This window comes from Protopterus annectens, chromosome 14.part0 (genome assembly GCF_019279795.1).
Source record: "Protopterus annectens isolate FY-2018-M chromosome 14.part0, PAN1.0, whole genome shotgun sequence".
NCBI classification, from domain to species: Eukaryota; Metazoa; Chordata; order Ceratodontiformes; family Protopteridae; genus Protopterus; species Protopterus annectens.
The window spans coordinates 550,765,070-550,790,245 of NC_056748.1; the positions used below are offsets into that span (position 1 = coordinate 550,765,070).

General features: G+C 38.4%; 1 pseudogene; it reads left to right on the forward strand.

The window, feature by feature from the left end:
• Positions 1–25,176, forward strand: part of LOC122789094 — a 75,928-nt pseudogene that overhangs the window by 29,887 nt on the left and 20,865 nt on the right.

The following is a 25,176-nucleotide window of genomic DNA, read 5'->3' on the forward strand; positions in this document are numbered from 1 at the left end:
AACTGGCTATGTAAACTGCCTATAGTAGCCACACTTGTGTTCATGGCAGGCAAGAGCATCTCTAGGCAAGGGAGTAACTCTCTCCACTAAACATGCATGTCCACATAAAGATACACCAAACTCTGTATAGGTACAACCTGCTGTTCCCACACAGGAAAAAAAATGGTAAAGTCCCTTTTCAGAATTTTGTATAGCTTTCCATAACAGAGCACATTACTCATTTAAGCTGCTTGCTAATCAGCATGCTATTCTGTCTTCAACTCTAGCCTAATCTTGTTTGTTCCACGCACAGGTTCACAGCCAATTTCCATCAAAGGTGACAATCACGCCATGTACCTTGTCTATGAGGTAAACATCTTAACCATTATGCCAACCCCAACCTCATTGCCTAGATATTTCTGCTCCTCTGCAATGCCTCAGCATCTCTGTAAGCTTCAGTTTGACAGCAGAATCTTTTACAATAAGTTGATCTAAATTCAGAAGCAGTATAACAGGAAGCATTTGTTCACTAGCTATCCTATCTAAATTCACATTAACTTATACTTACAGACATTAAAATGGACCTGCTCATAGGAAGTTAACATACTTATTATACAATGGCTGGCCATTAACATTCAAAAACAAACACGCTGATTAATTAGCCCAACCAACTTGCCCAATGTAAATCGAACATATGCCAATGGAAAAAAGTCCAGTCCTCTGACGTTCTTCTATAAATATATGCTATGGAAATTCTATTTTTTTTTTTTGTTTGTTTAAAAACAAATAAATAAAATTACAAAAATTGGAGACTTCAAAACAATGAGAGAGATAGGACACACACAAATACAAGGATAATTAGGTATTTTGTGCAAAACTAGAGAAACGCACCTGATTATTCTTACATTTTCTCTGTCCCTTCTCTCCTGTATGTTGAAAGTCTCCCAGTTTCAATTTTTTTAATTAAAAAAAAAAAAAAAGCAACGGAGATCTTCCTTTCTCTGTTGCTTCCATTACACAGCACTGATGTACTGCATAAGCATGGAAACAAAAGTCCCATCCTGGATTTACCCACGGTTGGCTTTGCTTGGTCACTCAGGTGAATGGGTAGATCCAGCATTACCCACACCCAGCCTTGGGTTATTTTTAGAATACTTCTTCACCTGAAGCATGATATGAGGCTGCACTGTTGTGTTGTTCCTACAACTATTATGTATAAATTGCATATCACAGACTATCATACTTTTATGTATTTGGCATGCCCAAAGGTCATGATTACAAAATGTTTTTCTAATGAACTGCTGCAATTAACTAGTATAAATACTAACTAAGTGAATGAATGAATGAAGTGGTTCTACAGATTAGTTAAATGATTTGCTTAGCACTAAATTATGCTAATGAAATCTATGAGAGTCTGACCCAAATGTTTTGGATGGATGCATCTTATTAACATCTTATTAACATCTTATTAATCTAAATTCAAGAGTATATTGTTAATTGGTTTTGGCATAAATAATGTATGTTGTTTATACAAAATAAATTATGCTTCTTCCTCAAGGTGTACAACTCTGTTGGTGCTCTTGCTAAGTCAGTCTATGAGAAGATGTTCTTCTGGATGGTTTACCGTATCAACCAGCAGCTGGATACTAAACAACAGAGGCAGTACTTCATTGGTGTCCTGGATATTGCTGGGTTTGAAATTTTTGATGTAAGCTTCATTATAAACATTTTTAAATCTCAGTTTCAACTTTTGGATTTGATTTTTTCCCATTGCCCATATTATCATTCTATTTCTTATACCTTAAAAGACTGATGTGAAATGTTTGCATTTATGTTTAGATTTCAAAGCTGATGTACATGTAGGTACTATAATACCGCCTTTTTGAGTACACACCTTACCAGTTTGCTGTCTTTGACAATAATCTATAATTACTTAGTTTTCAATCACAGAAACAGTTAAAGTCGGTTCTATATTAGTTTGAAGTATTCTTAGAACCACAATGCACTAACTGAATAAATGTTTTTCTTTGTTACAAAATTAATTAATTAAATAAATAAATAAATAAAACCATATTCTTAAAGGAAGTGTGCCAGCTAACAAAAATAAATAAATAAATAACCATATAGTCTAGATTCTAGAGATGATTCACTTACTATCTAAGCTAAGGGAAACATTTGTGAACATCCCCACATGGTTTTCATTCTGCAAAGAGGAACATGTTTCAGGAGCTAGGACAGAAAAGTTCAATATGAGAGATGGATAAGAACAGGCAGAGTAATGCATAAGCATCATCTAGAGGTCATCAGGTTTATTTTTGAATGCTTCAAATGTGTCACTGCACATCTAACACTTCATAAGCATTGGTATGGTTACCTTTCACACTACTGGCCTCATGTCCCTAGGTCTACCTGTCAGTGACCTGTTATTAAGCTCATTTGTTTTCTGTTCCACGCCAGCAGGTGGCGCTGGATATCAGGAAATGGAAATGTCATGCTGTCAATGGTGTTCTTCTGCTGCTCTATCCCTGACATTTCAGTCACTGGGCATCTACCACACATTAACTTTGAGGTCAGAGCTTGATAATATTTTCACATGCATGCCTACAATACAGCTATCATCATCTGTCTGTCAAGTATGCCCATGTAGTCAGACCCTGCTAAAATATATGACCTTCATAATTAAAAAAGCAGAGGTCTATGCCCACTGACACCCCCCCCCCCCCCCATGTCAGCCACTGCTCCAAAACCAGACTTGTGGTTGCACTGGGCACAGTGAAAATGCAGGCAATTGCCCAGACCCTGCCATAGCAGTCTAGTTCACTGCATATTTTCACCTCTCTCAAAACATGATAGGTTAGAGAAGTAGAATAATGCTAAACTTAATGCCTTTTTTGTTACAGATGGATAATTAATGGATAATGTTATAGGATAGATGACATTAGAGGAATATGGAGTGATGCAACTGCTCAAAAAAAAACTGATGTAACTGACAAGAAGTATCCTGGATTCGGTTGCATGCACTTCATTCAGCACATCAGGCAATGAGCACCCTTCAGCACTTGTTGTTTCCATAGCAGTACAGGTTTTACAGGATCAGTTTGCTAGCCCAAGGCCCAACCCTCTTTAGAGGGTGCACCACACACACACACACACACACACACACACACACACACACACACACACACACACACACACACACACACACACATAAACCTAGGGCCAATTTAGTGTCCAATCCAAATACTGCATGTCTTTGAAATGTGGAGGGAAACCAGAGCACCCGGAGCAAACCCACATGAACACAGGGAGGACATATGGACTCCACACACACCCCAGCCAAGAATCAAACCACAGAACCTCTTACGGTAAGGCAACTGTGGTAACTACTACATCACTGCTCCATCCAACAAGAAGTATGCAAATAACTAAAACAGAAAGTGAATAAATGCATTTTATATAGGTGATGTTAAAGTATGCAATACATTCTTATATTTATTTTATCATTTCAGTTTAACAGCTTTGAACAGCTCTGCATCAACTTCACCAATGAAAAGCTGCAACAGTTTTTCAACCACCACATGTTTGTACTGGAGCAAGAAGAATACAAGAAGGAAGGAATCGAATGGACATTCATTGACTTTGGCATGGACCTGGCTGCATGCATCGAGCTGATTGAGAAGGTAAATATGTTATTTGTGTGTGTGTATGTTACACACTATCTAATAATAAGTGAATTTTCATCATCACTGTAATCTGTCAATAAGAAAAGCTACAATATTGTATCAGATGAGGACCTTATCTGGGGGATATATGCAGCTGACTAAACACTGATTCTCTGAAGGGAAGGTAAGTATAGGACAAAAAAGTGATATGGGGCAAAACTCTACCTTCTTCAATGGGTTAAATTCATAGGTTCATAGGTAGGTACTAGGCTATCGGCCCTAGGGCCTATACAAGCCTAGCCAAAAAGGTACCCTGGCTTTCGCCACCCAAGAAAATTATTTTCCTGTGCCCCTGTCAAGCAGAGCCACAGAGGTGATCCCCGGGGTGAATTTCCTATTTCCCATCCAATCATCAAGATTTTTCTTGAAGAGTGCTAATGAGGAGCTTTGTTTGATATAGATAGGTAGTTTGTTCCAGAGTATGGGAAGTCTCTGGGACAGGAATCTATCCCCCCACCATGTTCTGTTTATTGTGGTGACAAGGTTTTGGTCCCTAGAGCATGTAGCTCAGAGGGACTGGGATTTCTTTAAGTGGTGCATGCCCAACAGCTCTGGGTTTGACATAGCTTTGTATGTTAGGCAGGGATCACCTCTGAGTAGGCGATATGCGACGGAGTGAAGCTGGAGTTTTTTGAGACGGTCTGCGTAGGGCATCTGTTTCAGGCTAGTAACCCTCTTCGTGAGGTATTTCTTCGGCCTTTCCAGTTGTTGTAGATGTCTTGTGAGGTACATACTAAAAGGGGTGCTGTAGTCTATAATGGGTCTAATGAGTGATGAGTAGAGGGGAACAATGACCTGTTTTTTTCCTGGATGAGAAACCTTTTGTGATGAGGTGTGCCATGTAGAAGGATTTCCTGACTCCTGTGGTGATATGATTATCAAAGGAGAGACTACTGTCCACCTGTGTCCCAAGGTCTCTTATGACACTTTCGGTGTTACGTAGACTACCAACTATGTGGTAGTTCATAAGTAGATGTTTTTTACCAAAGGGAATGAGAATGCACTTTTTGGCACTGAGCTTGAGGCCATGGCTTTGACACCAGACATCTGTCTCAGTGAGGCCCTTTTGTAGGATGCCCACATCGTTAAGAGTTTTGATTATGGCTCCCAGTTTGCAGTCATCTGCAAACTTCATTAGCCAAAGACCTTCTGTGTTAGCCTGTACTTCAGAAAAGTAGATACCAAACAGGAGAGGACCCAGGACTGAACCCTGTGATACTCCACTTGTCACTGGTCTGAAGTCAGATTTGGAGTCTGCTACTTTCACAGTGTGGGTTCTGTCAGTGAGCCAGTTGGCAACCCATCTTGTGACATTGGGATTTATACCTAGTTTAGTGAGTTTATCTATAATTTCAGAGTGGAGGATGGGGTGTCAAAAGCCTTGGTGAGATCTAGATAGGCTGTGTGAACCACCTACCCTTGTCTACAGCTTTGGTGACTGCTTCAAAGAAGTCGATCAGGTTTAGGAGACATGATCTGCCTTTTACAAACCTGAAAGGTTACTGTCAGGTGGACATGAAGTGTATACCTGGTAGAAACCTTTCCATATTCAGAGACAGCCCTATGACAGTACTTTAGCACAAAGTGCAACATCATGGTAGGCTGTCACTGCGGATGTGTTAAATGCTAATGAAGTACTCCAGGGGGAGAGACATATACTACATAGCCACTTGCTCTCCCTAGGAGCTGCATACATTAAGGCTTTTATGGAGCTGAATGATTTAGAGAATCTGTATGCTACGTAAAGTAACAAGGTCGCTACTTATTGCATTCTAATGAACACAGACAAAAGCTTGTGTTCACTTATCATGGTACAGGTAAATGCTGGGGGGGGGGGTCAGCTGTCAGGTAGTGTTAGGGTGTGTCTGCATCTGTGCGTGACTACATGTGTGAGTGTGTTTCTGCCAGGGAGGTCACAGTCAGGGGATTAGTAATGGGGTAAGGGTGTGTTTGTGTGTGTGTGTGTGTGTGTGTGTGTGTGTGTGTGTGTGTGTGTGTGTGTGTGTGTGTGTGTGTGTGTGCATGTGTGCACGCGCGTGTGTGTCTGTGTCCGTGGGTGTGTGTGTGTGCGTGTGTGTGTGTGCGTGTGTATGTGTGTGTGTGTGTGTGTGTGTGTGTGTGTGTGTGTGTGTGTGTGTGTGTGTGTGTATGCATCAATGTGTGAATGCATGTTTTGGAGGTGGGGGCTGTCATATCTGCACACGCTCCTACACTAACAATTAAATCATACAGCATACAGTCCAGAGAGTATGGTTGACACCAGGAATAACTTTACTATTGTGCCTCAATGGTATCTAGTGTAGGGGAGAATGGAAAATACCAGGGATAACTTTTTAGTACTTTGCCTTGAAGGCACTGAGGACTGGGGGGTGGACACTAGGTACTAGGGATAATGTTTTACTATTGTTCCCTAACATCATTTTAAAAAGACATGGACTTGGGAAAATATTGCCACCAGGCTGAAATTAAAACACTATGCCTTGTTGGCAATTAGGGGCAGAGAGAACATTGGACATCTGGGAAACTCTCTATCAGTGTTTTTCAACCTTTTTACACTTGGAACCAGTTTAAATAGGAGAATTATTTTGGGGATTGCTAAGACAAAAATAAAAAAAAAAAACATTATTTATAAGGAATCAGTTAAAACAATCACTGTTTTGAGCATTGCATGCCAATGTAGTAATCTCACCAATTGAGAAAAATATAGATACATAGTGTGACCATAGAAATCGAGTATACTAAATGAGAAATGCTGATAAATCATTACCAGGATATAAAGTCTGAAACTTCATTCCTTTTTATGAGGAATAGACCAAAAATATGGGCAGAAATCTGGAAAGTTGAGAGGTATGCTACCTACCTACCTCTTACATATGCACACACACACACACACACACACACACACACACACACACACACACACACACACACACACACGCACACACACAAACACACCTACCCATCCATAGCTCTCAACCAAAAAGGAACAGGTCCAGAAATAATCAGGGACACTTTTCATACATTAGTATTATTAACTTGAGACAATGACAAAATAGCAGGACATGAGTGAATATGCATTTTTCTAAAGTAAAAGAAGTCTGTAACTCTAATTATTGTCATAATTAGTATAATTCATCACCTTTTGTCCAAAAGTCACCACATTTAGGTGGGATTAAGAGGGATAGAGCTAAAATTTCAGTCAAAATCAGGGATGTCCATCCCTCTTATACACGCACACCAACCTACCTCCCTCTTACACACACACACACACACACACACACACACACACACACACACACACACACACACACACACACACACACACACACACACACACTTACCTGTCACTTGTCATTCATGGTCTGCATTTTAAATGTCTTTTGGCATTCAAATTCCACATGCAAAGAAGACAAAGACATAAACAGCCATTCACAAAGATGCAACGTGTTGTGTGACAAGATGCAAAGGGCATTCTTCTTAAAGAAGACTTCCCTTAACAAAAAAAAAATCTTTTTGTAATTAAAAAATAAGTATCCCGTTTCATGGACTGGCAGGAAATTTCTGCCAGACCAGAGCCTGTCCGCAAAGCAGTTGTTGTGAAACACTGCTTTATATACTGTGCTGTAAAGCCACCCAAAAATATTCAAACCCTCTACCCTCCCACCTTGCATATAAGTCCTCTGCATCACAGCTAGACACTAGGGAACCATTTAAATATGTATATCATTAATGGGGTGTAAAAAAGGCTTTGAACCCTGCACCCTTTACACAGAAATCAGGAACCTAAACCTACTATGCTAACAAATCTGTTAACATTGTTTATCTGTATACATTATAAGACGGATGAAGCTCTAATGTCTGGCTTGATCCAATACTTGAAAGAGTCAATGAGTCATGAGGGATAATGGGAGGGGAGGCTTCATTAAAAATAAATTTGGATGATATCAGGGAGATTATTGAAACTATTATTATGAATTGCTTATAATGTTAATAGAGCAACAGCTCAAGCATCACTATACATTTTACTGCAAAATTATAATGTTATGTTTGCCTAGTACTTATGTTGCATTGTTTTGGTTCATTTTATACATTTGTACCCAGACTGTGAATGAAAATGGTTTCTAGACCATTTCACTTACGTGGTATACAAACAATAAAATAAATAAATACAACAATAACACTAATGAACCTGTAATGTCTGGCATTATTAACTGACTGTATGGATTTGTGCTTTATGAGGGCAGGGACAAATGCATAAGAGGAGACATCAGGGACATTGCAGTAACAAAGGGACGGGTAAGAGATATGTGGTATATGTTTGTGTGTTTGAATACATGTATATGTGTGCAAGAATGAATGGGAAGGCCTCTGCTAACATGATACATCGGACACTAGTGTTAACTACCTCAGAAAAGTGATGATCTACACGTGTGATAATTAACAGGAATTCAGAGACATGCAAATTAGCTGATAATTAGGTCTTTCCACACTGAGGCCAATGTGACTCTGAATTGCAGAATACTGCATTGTGGCAACAGGCCCTTTTTCAGCAGCACTTTCCTGCAAGTGCTAGGGTTCTTTCTGAGTCTCTGAGTTATCTTCCTCATGGGGACCATACCACCTTCTAACCCCAACTATTACTCTTCCATGGTCTCTACTGTCACTGAAGAAAAGCCACAGAAATACATTGGGAACCTCTCCTTGATGAGTCTCTGCTGACATGATATGTTGTTGCAGCTTCAGTGGCAAGGAACTGAACTTCAGAGAATCAACGTGTTTGACGAAAAGTATGTTACCATTAACAGCCGATGGTCTTTTTTTTGCTTTATATATTAAGACATAAACTGAAAATGACAGCCTCAGAGAGATTATGATGGCATGTTTAATACTTACTTGAGTTAACGAGGCAGTTAATAAAACCCATTAGAAGTGTACTTTTATGTCTACTGAATTTAAATCTGCCTTTCATCCAACTGGCAGAAATATACATCACTGACATTCCTACAATATTCATTAGTGCCATTATAGATGCACATGTAAAAACTAGTGCTACCCCATCAAGGTATACAAGGTGTACTGAAGTTGTAAAATACAGCTAATACTTCACATTTGTTATCATGGATAAAACAAAGTTTCACATGTTTTTCACCAGATGTGTGCCAAAATACCATAATAAATTGGAAACTAGCAGGCACATGAGCTATTTCATAGCTATTTCAATAGCCCTTTTGGAGTCTAATGCAGCTTGACTCCATGAACTGTTAAAGCTAACAAAGATTACTGCACACTTGTCAAATCACTTAGCCTTTTTTAATTGTATATTTTATTTTTTTATTTTGTTTGTACACAGGCAGGTGATGTTGTAGAACACAAGAAACTCTTAGAGACAATGAATCTAAAGGAAATAATAAATACTGAAAATTGCACATAGTATAATAAATCATAGTAAAACTACTAGATAGTTAAAAGATTACATTTCCAGATTGTCTTGATTCTGTAGAGCTGCCATATTAAAATAAGATGGCAGCTTTGAATGGTGCTGTTATAATAAAACTAATAGCAAATTTGGTGAAAGCTAAGATTTTTGTATTTATAGTGTGATGGTCTATTGTCTCCCATTACAAACTGTAGCCTATGTAAGAGGCTTAATTGTATTGAGGGAAGAGCCCCATGCTGTGACATTGGTCATTTCATTCTATTAGCATTCAGGGTGCCAGACAACTGGCCTGGGATGGGGGTACTTCGGGAACCAGTGGCAATTGTCCTGTCTGTGAGAGTGTTTTGGGGATCTCCACTGCCTAGTAACCACCTTGGTGAAGGCAGGTAAGTAAGGAGGCACAGAGATGACCCAGTGGGCTATGCATGTAAAAAATGTGCACATACTCACCTACACTAATGTCACTGTATGCCTGGCACAATCTAAAGTGGGAATAATGTCTACAGCATTGTTTCAGACCTTTGGTACAGTGGTCCTTGGGGTTTAGTAAACGTCCTTACTTGGAACAAATAAAAAGACAGCCACTGGACACATCCCTAGAACTGGAGGTCAGAAGGTAAAAACAAAGATACAAGCAAATAAATAAATGTGAAAAAATAACACAGTCTATATCTTATTAAGTGTTCCATCATGTAAATAAACACTTACATTTGTTTTCCAGCCTATGGGAATTTTCTCAATCCTTGAAGAGGAGTGTATGTTCCCCAAAGCTTCTGATCAGACCTTCAAGAATAAACTATATGATCAGCATCTTGGAAAGTCTAACAACTTCCAGAAACCAAGGCCTGTTAAAGGAAAAGCAGAGGCTCACTTCTCCCTGGTACACTACGCTGGCTGTTGTAGATTACAACGTCTCTGGATGGCTAGACAAGAACAAGGACCCCCTGAATGAGACTGTCGTTGGCCTGTACCAGAAATCATCGCTGAAACTGCTATCTTTCCTTTATGCTTCATACTCTGGGGCTGACGGTAATTATCTTCACCATTTCTCAGTATCGTTATGTTTAGTCTCAGCAGCAACAAACAAATCTGATACATATTTATCAGTAGCAAACAAATCATTTCTCCTCAATAAATAATAGCAAATACTTTTTATTTAATTAATAGAGTTAAAGCTGATGCTGATGTTTTCTTTTGTGCATAATTAATATTAATAGAAGGGGGATCGCAGGCAGTTTCAGTCTAAAATTTGGTTATACGAGACAACTGACAAATGGGCGGACACTAAATGGCACTCTGTTGTATAATGTATAAAGTATGGAAACGGAGAGCAAACCATTAGTTAGTTATAGTAAATAAAGAAAGATATGCATGGGCAAGTCTGGTGCACATGGGCAGGTTGGTCCCTGTCAGTTTATCAAGATTTTAGAAACTCAAACTCCAAATGGTCGAGACCACATGTAGAAAAAATTTTTTTTTATGTTTGAATTTTCGGAAACAAGAATCTTATGGTCTCTTCAATATTTTTTTTTTAGTTTCTGAGAAGTCAATCATCTAAAATAGACCCAGACAGATACGTGGCTTGTAATTTCTCCATTTATATCTGCTATATTTCATCTCCTTAAAGTAGCAAAATACAAAGAAAGGTAATAGTTACAAAGTCAACTATAACGTAATAGTGATGATATAAGAGAACTTCTGGGGAGATCATGGGAAGAGGAGAAAGGCTGTTGATCTTCACAACAGTAGTTTATTACACAAGAATAAAAGATGGTGTATTCTCAACCATAGCTGTGAAATTAAATGATTCATTTACCAGGTCTAAAAACTACTGATAGATTTGGGGGTCTTCTCTGGAGGGATGCTTTTGCATAGTAACATCATTTTTTGAATAATTTTGCAGTCCTAGGTTGATATAACTAATAAATAAATAAACAATAAGCTAACTAATCTAGCTAAGCTAGAACTCTTATGGTCCCTGTGTCTGCTCGCCTAGTGCGTCCCTACACAAGCTTGAGGTAAAATTGCTGGAGCCTCAGTAGCCTGCCAAAGAAAAAGATTAACTGCATAATGATGAATGCTTTTTCCCTTAAGAAATCCTTGTTGCAATTTCTAATTGTGCACCAGCAATAATTAATTTCTTCAGTAACATTTCTATTATTTTTGACTTGACTCTATTGTGGAGGTGGTATATATTTGTTTGGGGGGGCTTGTCCACCACATCAAGGAGTGGTGCAGTGGGGGCTTGCCCCCCTGCAAGAAAGGAGTTTTTTCTCCATTTTGGATTTTGGGCATTTTTTTTTTGGAACGGTGACTTTCAGATAGTTAGTGTTTCATAATAGAACCATAACTTATTATTTCTCATTTCTGTTCCTAATGAACATCATAATGAATTGGGTTTGAGATTCTGCATCTAGGAAATACACTGCCTTACCTCTCTCATTGCTAATGTAGCACCACAGCTCATTATACATTTAATCCCTAGTGCATGCCCAAATTTTCATCTGCAGCTTAGATGTGCCAGGGACAAGGCTCCCTTTGACTCAGAACATATGCATTAAAGTGATCAAGAGATCATTGAAAATATTATGAATTAAGCACATTTTGAGTAATTTTCATTATTTTTCCACTTAAATATATGAGGTACATGGCAATTTATTGAATAGTGGTATTCTGAAAGTCATAACACTGAATGCAAAATACTGAAATGTCAAAATATTGCAATTTTACAGTGTGAACTCAACATACCTACTAATACATATACATGTAAAACACACACACACGCAAACACACACACACACACACACACACACACACACACACACACACACACACACACACACACACATACATACACATATGCTGTGCCAACACACAGCCAGTCAACAAATTATATAATTCCTCTGTTAGTAAAACTCAGAATCAATCACTAACATGAATCCTTGGGGGTGATATATTGATTTCAGCATTTTAACATTTTAGAATTGCAGTCAGCATTCACTATTATTACTTTCAATATTATACTTTTTCGTAATTTAATTTGGATTCATGTCTGTTTAATGCAAAGACATGTATGTTTTATTCTCAGTAGATTTTGAATGCAAGTTTTTTTGATGCTTCAAATTTTCATTAAATTGATGTAAGAATTCCTAAACCTAGATGCTATTGTTATTAAGGTTATCATGGAAGCTTTGTTCAGGTTAAGTTACTTGGCCATAGTCAACAAGACATTATTTGAGGAATCCAGTCTAGCTCCTTGAGATGAAAATTTTTCAGCAAGAGACTTTAGCAGTATGTTATAATACAAGTCACATATCTAGACTGTACAGAAAATGTATGCATAAATTAAATGTTTCACACATGCTTCCATAGAAATGAGCTATTTTTATAGCTCAAAATAAAATAGAAAAAGAATGATTGACTTGGAAATGGAATTAAAACATATTTGAACCAGACGGGACATTGCTAGTAAATTTCAAATAATTCTGCTTACAAAGTCATTATTTATTTCATTACAGGTGACACTGGTGGTAAGAAAGGAGCTAAGAAGAAGGGTGCTTCCTTCCAGACAGTGTCTGCACTATTCAGGGTAAGTACAATATTTTATTTTTTTACCTAGAGTGTTTTGGATTAGTATTTCATACAAGTACTGCCCTGTTCTTCTTACTTGATAATTGTTACCTATACTGGCACACCCAAATATCCAAACAACAAGGCTTCCAATATTCACATACTGTTTTTTTTTTGTAATGAAACCGCCATTATTATGCAAAGTACTTAAAAAGAAAAAAGAAAAAGGAAAGAAAGGCAGAAAGGAAATCCAGTGCATTATATATGAAAATATACTTTTCTTCAGAAATCAGTATTTTCAAGTTACTGGTACTGTTGAACATTTGTTCACTGAATTGTTGTTTGTGAAATGTGCATATTATCCAAGATGTCAGGTGGCTTACCTACATGTGTACATTACTTGAATGGTTATTACTGCATTCAAGCTTTGGGTTTCTTTTTGTCAAGCAGAAGAAACTGTAACCACTAGGCACATAACCTATGCAGCAAAGCTTTTTAAGGAACGTGACAGCACTTACCAGAAAAAAAGTACAATAGTAATTTTATACCTGTCATGGTTTATGCCATAAGGGTTTTAATTCAAAATACAAAAAAAGGAAATATAAAATAAGTAAACTGGTTTCTTAAGTTATGAATCCCATTTATCCTTTGAAAAAGCACTGTGGTGGATGTATTACTGTACTGGCTGTTTAACACAATTAATTAGCACAGTTAATAGCAATGACTGGCTTCTGCTGGATTAAAATAAAGGATCATGTGTAAGTTTATGTCTTTTGCTAATTCAGAAGGAAATTACTCCTATGGTTGCAATGTTCTTTGAAGAGCATGGCCTAGTTATTGATCTAGCACAGGATGTTTCATGTCTTCAAAACCAGGGTCAGTGTCTCTACTGACCTAGCCTCCAAAATAAAACAGCTGCCCTCTATTACAGCTCCCAGACCCAGCAGGATCCATTACTGTAGTATAAGCATTCTGGTACTAGAAAGTATTTGAAAGGAACAGCCATCAGATAAGTATAACAGAGACTCAGCTGAGATACTTTCCAGATGCTATGGAAGCAGAAAAGGAATAATACTATACAGTAATGGCTTTTGTAATGCAGACTGCGTAGCATCATCCATTACATGTAGCATAAGTTATGTCTCCTTTGTAACGCAACACCACTAGTGATTTAAGACATCACGTGTCTGGAGTCATGTGACCCAAGCAGGGTTACATCACTGGAGCTTAACTTAAGGTATCACATGTGGCGTGAGTCATGTGACTTTGGGAGATTTACAGGCTTGGTTAGTAATTTAAGGCATCATATATGAAACAAGAAGAAAGGTAGGCCTTAATATTATGTTCACAGATATGGAGCAGGGAAGAGAAACATTGCTATTGTGCTGCGCTACTTTATAGGAGTATAATTTGCTTTCAGTATGTACTAGAAAGCATTTTGTCTAAGAGCACAATCTGCAGTTTATGAACAACGATGACCATGTTAATGGATTTCCATGCTTCTTGTACTGGTTTAGGAAGAAGACTCGATGTTGGTAGCTAGGACTGAGGCATGTGTTCACATGTCTAGGGGTTACAGACCTTCTGGGGGTACAGCCAACCTGTGTAAGGTGAACCAAGTGATATGACCAGGACTATCTGATTCATATGCTTCATACAGACATTGTGTGTTAAAAGGACAGTAAATGGATTTAAACTGAACTTCATGCTACACTGCAGTTTATTATTTAATACAAATGAATTCAACGTCATCCCTTTTTAATCCTCTCTCTCTCTCCAGTGTGTATTTCTCTTTTCCCTCCATCACTGTTGCTCATATCTCCATTTACACACATTTACATACTTTTTATGTTGATATTATTTAAATAATGAAGGTGTACTTTCTTCAGGCTAGAGAAGTTCTAGTATTTCCTCTCAAACAAAGGAAACTTGATTATAATATGATCTGCTATGTCATCTGTCCTCAAAATGTTTTTCATAATTTAAAGATTTAGTAACCTGTACTGTTTTTTATTCTACGAACAGGGTTTATAACTCATTATAGTTGGTATAGCATTCAAGGGAAATCTAAAGTATAGGGTCTATACTGTGTTGGTTAAACTTGTAACAGTTGTATATAGCTTACATAATATTTGTATGTGGAAAGTAGAGTGTCACTTTAGGAATATGTTCAATGAAGTATTTGTATTTGATGCACCAGCCCTTTAAACATTCAGATGTGTTCACTGGTATATAAAATTCCACGAACCTCTGTTAAAACTATAAACTTTAGGAATTTAAGACAGGAGTACAAAACTGACCATAGCAAGATCAAATATTTTAGACAGAGCTTAACATTTATTTGTTCCTAGTGGTGTATTATTTTAAAATGTCTGTACTGGCTTTGTATAGGTTTACGTTTGAAAATGGTTTGAGTGCCAGATTAATGCAGCAGTCATAAACAAATTAATAAATTAATAAGCAAAATGGAATGTGAAATGTTTAAAAATTAAGTTAATAAAAAGGAATATTTAACTTGCATTTTTATGCATATTTCTTTTAGTAGTAAAAATTAAATTAGGAGGACTACAACAATTTGACACAAGTTCATAAATACTAACAATATATAACTGATGCAGGAAAACCTGAACAAGTTGATGACAAACTTAAGAAGCACTCACCCTCACTTTGTACGCTGCATTATTCCAAATGAAACAAAGACTCCAGGTAATATATGCAGAATAATATTAAAATTTGCGTGTCTTTGATTTTCTAGAATGAAGAGTCATTAACAGGAAAGATAAGTAGACTGTTACATCTCTGTATACGTTGCTAATGACTCTTCATGTACCAGATGTGCTTCCAGATTGTTTTCTCTCTGTACTAGTGCATGGAATAAAAAGAGGAAAATGGAGAGCTTTTTTATTTAAGAATATGGTGGATATGTAGAATACGTTTGCATTTGTGAGACATAGTAAACAACACTGGCTGGAAAATGCAAGAGTGTAGTTTTAGAAATAAGGCAAGTTTGTGAATGGACAAGCAATACATATATTGTAAAATACATGTAATAAACACATGTTTATATGACCAGACTCACCAACGTATGCTATATAAATATACAAACATATCTATATATCTATGAGTATGTATATGTGTCTATGAGTATGTGTGTGTGTGTGTGTGTGTGTGTGTGTGTGTGTGTGTGTGTGTGTGTGTGTGTGTGTGTGTGTATATATATATATATATATACGTGGGGGGGACTTTATGTAAATAAATATCTATAAACTCCTTTATTTCTGCAATTGGAGATTGAGTCATATCGGAAAAGGTCCAGAAAACCAGCACACTCACTTGATAAGCAAATAGTAAATAAATAAATTAAATCATCTATGCATAGAATACATTTTCACTGTTTGATATCCAGTGATGAAGGGTCACATTATTAAGCGATGTATTTTCTTTTCATTTGCCACAATACATGTTTTATTAGTTGAAGTACTGGTATTATCTTTATTTTTGGTCAAGTCACCTCTTATGATGCTGATATCTTTCAAAATAAGACATTTGTTCTATATCAGCGTGACATGCTTTTTACTATTATTGAAGCAAACTGCTCAAAACTAAAGAAACACTTGTTTATTTGCCATTTTTATTGCTTCATCAGTTTGATAGCTTGTGTTGCCAGCTTTTTTTGCTTTTGTTTCTGTGCTTTTTACTTTATCTTGCACAAATAAAATTAGTTGTGTCATTTGGCAGGTGTGGTTGCTGTTATTTATTTATTTATTGACTGGCTGCTTTGTTGTAAATAATCCAGGTATGCAATGGTTATAACTTCAGATCCACAGCTCTCTGAAGAACATTTTAGACACAGGAATATTGATTTCGAAGACTATGATAATGATAAAATTAGATTACAAAATATTTATCACTGGGATTAAGTGTCATGTTGTTACAACTTCACTTTGCTGCAATGATTTTCAAACTTAGTCTAATTTGTTTTCTCTCAGCTGTATAACAGAACAGCATACACTGCCATTTTATGACTATTTGTTGTTATAAACTAATAATGCAGAAGTGATTAACTTTGCAATACAAATGTCACTCAGCTTTCTATAATTACAAATGCCAAGCAAAATATAAGAAAACTCAACTATGAATTTGAATGTTAATCATAATTGTTTTGTAATGCTTTTTAAACCCTTCCAAAATTGTTAATTTCCTAATATGAATTTTGATTCTAATTCCCTAGGGGCCATGGACCATCATCTTGTCCTGCATCAACTGAGATGTAATGGTGTGCTGGAGGGCATCAGGATCTGTAGGAAAGGATTCCCAAGCAGAATCCTGTATGGTGACTTTAAACAGAGGTATATGTCACATTGTAACTTCTCTCATATAATTCCTAGCTATGATAAAAGCTAAACATAACGTATATTATTTTAATCCTGAAATAACAGATACAAGGTGTTAAATGCCAGTGCAATCCCAGAAGGACAGTTTATTGACAGCAAGAAAGCAAGTGAGAAACTACTGAGCTCTATCGATGTCGACCACACACAGTACAAGTTTGGGCACACTAAGGTAGATCAGTACAATGTCTGCTGTATTTATAGGATTCTGACTTTAAATGCAGTGCGGACTTTCTTTTGTCAAATAAAAACAACATCGATTTTAACAATTCTAAAATCTCCTTCTTAACAGATTATTTCAGATAGATTTTAAAAATATATATATATGTATATATATAGAAAGAGAGACAGTGACAGACTGAGAAATAAGGATGTTAAAAATATACTACAGTCCACATGATTAGTATTTCAAAGTATGTTTTATATCATTTTAAGAACTTGGACTTTTTTTAATATCAGAAATGATAAGAGTATGCAATAATTCACTTCTTCACCTCTCCGCCTGTTCATCCATCCATTTGTAAAGCCATGAACAATATTGCTATGAACTTATCGGGACACCTATTTTACTATTACTTTCTGCTTAGGTTTTTTTCAAGGCCGGTCTCCTGGGTATTCTTGAAGAGATGCGAGATGAAAAGCTAGCTCAACTGATGACCCGTCTTCAAGCACTCTGTAGAGGACATCTAATGAGAGTGGAATTCAAAAAGATGATGGAGAGGAGGTAAAATAACAAAATACTGTGAGATGCCGTGTCTGCAGGTGTTATAAGAATGACTAATAGTACCTTTTCTAACATCATCAGTGCTATTAAACCAGAACATGACATACCATTTCTGTCTGCTTTACTTTCATTACACAAGCATTCAGTAAAATGAAATACATTGCTATCACTTATGTTAATGGATTTCTCATTCTAAAATAATTATGTAAAATATCAATTTTTTTATCTGATCTTCACAGGGAAGCTATCTTTACCATTCAGTACAACATACGTTCTTTCATGAATGTGAAAACTTGGCCTTGGATGAAGCTGTATTTTAAGATTAAACCTCTACTGAAGAGTGCAGAAGCTGAAAAGGAAATGCAAAACATGAAAGAGGAATTTGAAAAGATAAAGGCAGAGCTCGCCAAATCTGAAGCAAGACGAAAAGAACTTGAAGAAAAAATGGTCTCCCTTCTTCAAGAAAAGAATGATCTTGCACTACAAGTTCAAGCAGTAAGTATTACTTATATACCACAAGATCTGAGGAGAAAAGCTCGAGTAAATTACATACACAAATTTATAGAATATATAAAAATATATTCTAAGTTATAAAATATACTAAAAATAAAATGTAAAACATGGAATATGCACAAAAAGTTAAACAAAATGCAGTTACAATAAACAAAATAGAATGAGATCAATTTATCAGAAATCTGGCAATTTCAAATATGCACAATATGTATTTTCAGATGAGGCATGGAATGTACAATATAAAGGCAGATTGGAGTCTATGTACTATAAGAGTATCAGGAAAGTACAGTTTTGTACCTACCATAAATGTAGATGTTCGAGTGTATACCCTGCTGCAGTCATCACACTTGGGTTATCCTGCCGTCAGGCGGTCCCGCAGTCAGCCCAAATTCCAAAGTCTTGGTCCGGCGTCGGTTGCTGTCGCTTCTTCCCTGACGTCAGTGTGCCAGGGGTATATAAGAGGCATCCGACGCCATTTTCTTCAGTTTTTCTTGCCCCAGATGTTAGGTGCCCCCGATAGGTAGGGAATATATATATATATATATATATATATATATATATATATATATATATATATATATATATAAATACATATAGCTATATAAAAATAAAACAATACCCTTAGGCACAAGCAAATACACCACAGAGGTAGCATAGGATAGAGTGGTAGAGATAAGTTCAGCTAGTTCAGAGGGGATGGAGGGAGGGTAACCTGGACTGCAGCAGGGTGAACACTCGAACATCTACATTTATGGTAGGTACAAAACTGTACTATGTTCATCGTGTTACCCTGCTGCAGTCATCACACTTGGGTAGAATCCCAAAGTTAAGGATGGGGGGTGGAGTCAAACAGGGTTAGAGGAGGCTAGAAGGCCCTGCAAAACTGCAGTGGCGAAGCCAGCTCTAGTCTTAGAGTAAAGTGGTAAGTGATAGTGTTTGGTGAAGGTGTGTACTGAACTCCAAGTTGCAGCTTCCAGAATATCCTTGGTAGGCACCCCCCTGAGGAAGGCTGTAGATGTAGCTGCTGCCCTGGTGGAGTGGGGCCTAATGCTAGCAGGAACTGTTTTTCCATGGTGGGTGTAACAAAAACGTATGCAATGTCCTAACCATTTGGAAATGGTCTGTTTTGAGATAGCCTTTCCTTGTGATGTTGTAGCATAGGATTCAAAAAGCTGGCCAGATTTTCTGAAAACCTTAGTTTTATCCAAGTAGTAATGTAGCTGCCTGTGAATGTCCAAGGAATACAGGAGTCTTTCTCCTTTGTTCTGCGGATTTGGAAAGAAGGTGGGTAAATGGATGGTTTGATTTAGAGCCACACTGGATACTACCTTAGGCATAAAGGAGGGGTTAGTTCGTAGAGAAACTCTGTCTTGATGAAAAATGAGGAAAGGCTCTACCGCCATAAGAGCCTGAAGCTCTGAGACTCTTCTGGCTGAGGTAATTGCTAGCAGCAGGGCAGTCTTCCATGATACAAACTTTAAGTCAGATGAGAAATCTGGCTCAAAAGGAGGGAGCGTAAGTTTTTCTAGAACAAAATTGAGGTCCCAAGTTGGTGTTGGTGTTCTCCTGGGAGGCCTGATGTTTTTGGCCACTCTGAGAAACTGCCTTGGAAGTGGATGTGAAAATAAGGGAGGATCTGTGTTGTAGTGAGCTGAAATAGCTGAGGCGTGGATTTTAATAGATGAAAAAGAAAGTCCTTTGTGTAACATCTCAGTTAAATATTGTAGGATCTGAGGTATGTCCAGCAGAAGGGTATTTTGGCCTTTAGCTTGGTTCCAGGTACAAAACCTTTTCCATTTGTCTGAGTAGGCTTTCCTGGTGCTGGGCCTCCTGTCCTCCAGAATAACATCCATAACAGCTTGTTAAAGAGGAGATGGCTGGTTGCTTAGGAGATTTGCCATGCAGCCAAATTTAAGGTTTTGAGCTGGCTGTGTAGAATCTGACTGTCTTGCTGTGTGAGCAGATGAGAAATTTGTGGTAAAATCCATGGTGAGCCCTGGGCCATATTCCGTAATAGTGGGTACCAGTGCTGCCATGGCCAGTCTGGGGCAATGAGTATCATTTGGGGTCTCTCTATCCTGCCTTTCAGCAGCACCTTTGTGAAAAGGGGCAATGGAGGGAAGGCATATACTGACAGCATTTTCCAACTGAATGAGAGCGCGTCCACTTTCCAAGCTTGATGGAGAAATGTCCTTGTGCAAAATTTTGTTAGCTGATAGTTTTGGGGGCTGGTAAACAGGTCTATGTCTGGGTGTCCCCATTTTTGAGTTATCATTGCAAATACTTGTGGATCCAGTTTCCGCTCATGGGGATCCATGATGTTTCTGCTTAGGTCGTCTGCCAATGTGTTCTTTTTTCCTGGCAGGAATTGAGCTTGTAATTGCACTTGGTAAGCCAGTGCTGTGTTCCACAAGGTCACTGCTTGCCTGCATAGAGGGTAGGAGTGTGTACCCCCTTGTTTGTTTATGTACCACATTACTGTGGTGTTGTCTGTCCGTATTATAAGCTGTCCTGGATGTAAGAGGTCCTTGAAGGCTGTCAGGGCATTCTGTACAGCTAGCATTTGTTTTTCATTGATGTGCAGATTTCTTTGATCTGCAGTCTGTATGCCTTGAATGCACCATCCTGCCATGTGTGCCCCCCAGGCGTAGTCCGATGCATCTGTTGTCATAGCTTGCCTGGCTGGGGGTAAGATGAAAGTCTGACCCTTGTTGAGGTGACATGCCTGTGACCACCATAGAAACTCTTGTTGAAGGCAGGGAATGAGAGGTATCATTGTTTCCAAGCTGAGGCTGTGTTGAGTCCATACACTTTTTAGGTACCATTGTAATTTCCTCATATGCAGTTTTGCAAATGGTATTAGTAGTATGCAAGATGCATGAAGCCCAAGGCCTGCAGAATTTTTCTTGCAGGGAGTTGGGTCTTTGTTGCCATTGTTTTGAAGTATTGAGTTAGTTGTAGTTGTTTGTCTGGCATCAGATAAGCCATCTGGGCCGTTGTATTCAAGCTGGCACCCAGGAATGTCATATTTTGTGAGGTCACTAGTTTTGATTTCTTTTCGTTTACTGTGTGCCCTAGGCAACTTAGAAAGTGTTTTACAAAAGCCAGATGTTGTAAGAGAATGTCCTTGCTTTCTGCTTGGATGAGGCAGTCGTCCAGGTATGGGTATATTTGAATTCCTCTTTGTCTGCAGTATGCAATTACTGGTGCCAGGCATTTTGTGAAGACCCTGGGTGCAGTAGATAAGCCAAAGGGCAGTGCAGAGAATTGGTAATGGGTTGAACCTGCAATGAAACGGAGGTATCTTCTGCAATTTTGTCTGATAGGGACATGCAGTTATGCCTCATTGAGGTCCAACATTACTAGCCAAGCTTTCTTGCCCAACATGGGAAGAAGCTGCTGTAGTGTTAGCATCTTGAATTTGGGTACTTGCAAGAAGGTGTTTAGAATTGAAAGGTCCAGAATGGGTCTCCAAGCATTGTCCTTTCTGGGGACTAGTAAGAGCCTTGAGTAAAATCCTTGGCCTTGCTCCTGTGCAGGTACCAGATGAATGGCTCTCATGTCCATGAGAGCTGTAATTTGTTTTTGTGCCTCTGCCCATTGATTTTGTGGCAGGTTTGGCATTCCTTTTATCCTTGGCAAGGTGTGGAAATGGAATCTGTATCCTTGTGAGATAATGTCTAGGACCCATTTGTCCTTTGTGACGATGCACCAGTTGTCTGCAAAAAGTGCTAATTTTCCTCCCAAGGGAGCTGCCAAGAGAGTTTTGCTTGGCAGTTTGAGGTTTAAGTCATTGTGTTTGCCTTCTAGTAGTTTGGGACCTGTCTTCTCCTCCCTTCTGTGTTGCAGTGCCCCATTGTCGAGGTTTGTAAGGGATATGTGCTTGTCCTCTGCCCCTTGGGCACCTGTATTTACCCTCTGTGGTCTGTCAGAAGCTGGAAAGGACCAATTTTTTGTTGGCCAATTTCTGCTGAAGCGTGGGGGCTGTACCTGTAAGAAATCTTTGACCGTCTACATAGATTTTGCCTTATCCTCCATTTTCTTTAAAACCTCTTCTGCTTTAACCCCAAATAAGACATCCTGCTGTAAGGGTGCATCTAGTAACTTTGCTTTAACATGATCAGGCAGAGTTTGTTCCTTTAACCAAGCATGCCTACGTATAACAGACCCAGTAACAGCTGCTCTACAGGAAGCTTCCAAGGAATCAAATCCACATTGTAAAGTATGTTTGCCCACCTGTTCAGCTGCATGCAACAGATCCTGCATTTCCTTGAATTCAGACTGTTGAGGGTGAGTGCTCATCTTTTGTTTTATTTGAGACATAAGGAATTGCTTGTATTTAAGCATGTGAAATTGACAATTTAGTGCTCTCATAGCTAGAGTAGCTGAGGTGTAAACCTTCTTCCCCCACCTATCTAGTGCTCTGGAGTCCCTTTCAGAGGGTACAGGATTTTTAGCCATAGAAGCCTTAGCCCCTTTGGGACCCTGGGAGATTGTCTCTGGATCAGCAACAGGGCTTTTGTAAAGGAATTTGTGTGAGTCAGGCACTCTATAGTATCTATCTGGTTTGGCTGGAGCAGGAGGCAGAGAATCTGGATTTAGACTAGATTCTAAATAAACATCATCCACAATGTCTAAAACTGGGGGAATAGCAAGTGGTCTGTGCTGGGGGAGTAAAAGAAACTCTCGGAGCCTTTTCTTTGAGATGGAGTAGTCCTGACCTTCCCAGTGGAAATGTTCCCTCATGGTATGTAAGGTTTCCAGAAAAGGAATAATCTTCAGGGGAAGAAGCTGAGGGAATGGAATCTTCAGTATCAGAATCTTCATAAGGGGGAAAGGAGTAATCCTGGTCCTCAGAGGAGCCTGAGGAAATAGACACTTGATCAGAGGAGGCATAAACCTCCTCTTGTCTAGGCCTTTTGTCGGGGGGGTTTGGGAACCCCTGATTAAAGAAATCAAATCTTCAGCCATTTTAAGCATCTGTTTCTTAGGTATGGGGCCTTGAACTGGAGACTGAAGTGCAGTCTTTTTTGGTTTTAGAGGAGTCTTAAGCTTAGCATAAGATTTTATGGTGAGAGTAGTCGGTCTGAAGACACCTTCTGAAACCGAAGGTCTTTCTACAGCACCAGCTTCTCCTTCTGCAATGTCGTTGGTAGGGCCTAAAGAAAATGGCTGAGTCAGCCTAAAACTCCCTGCTAGAGAATCCAAAGTGGTCTGGGGTTCCGATTCTGCGGTAGCCAGGGGCGGCGTAGGCACCTCACTGAAAACCGGAGGACCGGTGACTGGCCCAGGTGAGGCCTCGGAGTCTGGCTTGGATCTAGGCTGCCTGTCTTTATCTTTGCGGTTTTTATGCTCTCCGGTAGTCGGTTGCTCCGATGGCATAGTGTAATTAAATTTCCTACTGAAGTAATGTCGTGCAAAATCAAAGCGTTGCTTTATAGTTCGCTTATTGAACCTAGCACAAAACCGACAACCAGTGATATCGTGGTCTGGGCCTAGGCAAGGTATACAATAAGAATGAAAATCCTTATGAGGTATTTGCTTCCCAAAAGAAATGCAATTGTTAACTTTTTCTGACATCGGACTGAGGCAAGAAAAGGTTCCCCAATGGGGTACTTAGCTTTGAAGACTTCGGACTGAAACTCGATTCGAAAATCTCAGGTGTCGGCCGACCGACACTTGCAAACTGCTTCTGCTTCAGGCACCGCGTGGCAAGAAAGACTGAAGAAAATGGCATCGGATGCCTCTTATATACCCCTGGCGCACTGACGTCAAGGAAGAAGTGACAGCAACCGACGCAGGACCAAGACTTTTGAATTCGGGCCGACTGCAGGACTGCCTGACGGCAGGATAACCCAAGTGTGATGACTGCAGCAGGGTAACACGATGAACATCTACAAAAACAGATGGACTGCATACATAATTACATTGTTTTTAGTTGTAGTGGATATACAGTAGTCACACCACTGCATGAGTATAGCTACTTAAAATTGTGAGAAAGGGAGATTCATAAGAAAAGTAGCAAAAAAGTTATTAGAGAGGAAGAAAAGTGAGTAAAGGAAGAAGAAAAAAGGTCGGAGACATCTTAGACAAATGAAAATGAAAATAAGATCATGTTTAATTTTGAAGCTTTGAATCAGTACTCAGACTTTAAAGAATACACATACAGACTGTATCTGGTTTAAAAATGATGAAATGCCTTAGAGTACCATGTTATATATGACCATTTATTTCTGTTGAAAAACAATACTTTCTATGTCATTTATTACATATCATTTCTTTTTGGTTGGCATCCTTTAAATAGTCTACTCCTTATTAGTAGCATTTAGCCAAATGTTATATGTGATTCGATAACTCCTCAGCATTCAGTGTTCTCATCGGTTAAGATTTCTCAGGCAGCACATTTGTGGCTTCACTTCTGTAAATACTCAGAGCTGTAAGAACATGATGGCTCCCACAGCAGGAGTGCCAAACGGCATAACAGCAGCGTGTAGCTGGTGGCAGTATCAGCTATATTGTGAGTCTGCCTTTTTCCCATAAAATATATTTTCTCCCTTTAAACAGCTGCGTTAAATCACTTTTAAATGCACATTTTGAAACCAGTATCTTTTACTAGCTGTTCAGGACTGTTACTCTTTAGTTGTATCAACTGAAGATAAGTATAGCTAAACATAAAATATTCCTCTCAATGGCTTTTAATAGTTTTGTCAGCCTATACACCAAAGAATATATATATATATATATATATATATATATATATATATATATATATATATATATATATATATATACACACACACACACACACACCATAACTGCATATTCACAAACAAATTCTGG